Genomic DNA, 1,512 nt, shown 5'->3' with positions numbered 1-1,512 from the left:
AACAGGAGCCCATTAACCTGGGGTATGCATAAAAGTATAAATTAGGGGAGAGGGAAGAGGAAACTGTTTGAGAAATACAAACTTTAAAATAAGAATGAAACCATCAAAAGGAAATAGGCAATGTCTGGGAGGCTTGTTCACCCTGTAGTACTCAGTCAATGAGGAACTTGGGGAGGGGTTTTTCAGCTAGGTGGTAACACTTGTAAAATGTCTGTGCAGTGCATCTGCTCATCTTGTCTTTGGAGTTTGGTGCCTGATTTTGCAAAATCAAATAATAAAGCCTCACTCTCACTAAAATGAGTACAGTTTGGATTTCTTGAGCATTAGTCAGTGAGCACCTGTGATAATTCATTGGTGACCTAGTATGGGATAAGGCAGTCCACCCCAGTTCTCCCTCCAGAGACCCATCCGAGTAAAGTTGTAGTCAGAGGTTTATACCAACCTGTCAGTTACCAAAAGGAAGTGAGGCAATATCGACAACGTTTCTCACAGGAGACATGGGGTGAGTTTGGACATGTTCTATTGGCACCCATTGACCATGAGATAAAAGAGCAGAAAGGCTGCTGACTTAAAGTTTAGGGATTATATGAACTCTGGAGCCCACAGGCACTGACCTGGCCCATGGGGGCTTAGAGTGAGGGTGCCAGCTTGTTTAAAATGCAAGGAAGTATGTGTGAACTCCCAGACTTACAGCTAGTACCCATTTGGCCTAGCTTGGATGGCTGGAGTTGAGCTGGCCAGAACCTGATCACATGAAAATGAAGGTATTTGATACTCTGAGCAAGTGTCAATTGCCACAATTTGTAGGACTGGACTTTTGCTTATGGATGCAGTTGCTCAAAATTCCAACCAGAATGGGAGATTCTTCCTATAAAGGAACATATCTGCCTCCTCGGTGTACTGGGTTGATGTTGTTGCTGTTGTTAAGTGCCATCGAGTCAGTTCTGACCCATAGAGACCCTTTATAGGGATTCCAAGGAATGTCTGGTGAGCTTAACCTGCCAACCTTGCAGCTCAAACCAACTTTGCAGTCTAGTGCATTAATCCACAGTGCCATACTGTTAATGTTACAAACACCCTGCTAGTGTTTAAAATAATACTGGCATAAATCAGAACACAGACTGTATGGAATATGAGCCTAGGAAAACTGGAAGTTGCCAAAAACAAAATGGAATGCATAAAGACTGATATCCTAGGCATTGTTTTCATTGTTATATGCCATTGAGTTGTTTCTGACTCATAGCAACACTATACAAAACAGAACTAAACTGTCTGATCCTGCACCTTCCTCACAATTGTTATGCTTGAGTTCATTGCTTTTGCCATTATGCCAATCCATCTCATTGGAGATATTCATCTTTTTTGTTGACCCTTCACTTTATTAAGTATGATGTGTGGATCATGACAAACTATGGATAACATTGTGAAGAATAAGTATTCAGAACTCTTAATTGTGCTCATGAGGAACCTCTACACAGACCAGGAAGCAGTATTAGAACAGAACAAGGGGAC

Source organism: Chrysochloris asiatica, unplaced genomic scaffold, assembly GCF_000296735.1.
Source record: "Chrysochloris asiatica unplaced genomic scaffold, ChrAsi1.0 scaffold00165, whole genome shotgun sequence".
NCBI classification, from domain to species: domain Eukaryota; kingdom Metazoa; phylum Chordata; class Mammalia; order Afrosoricida; family Chrysochloridae; genus Chrysochloris; species Chrysochloris asiatica.
Note: the sequence above shows the minus strand (reverse complement) of the source record.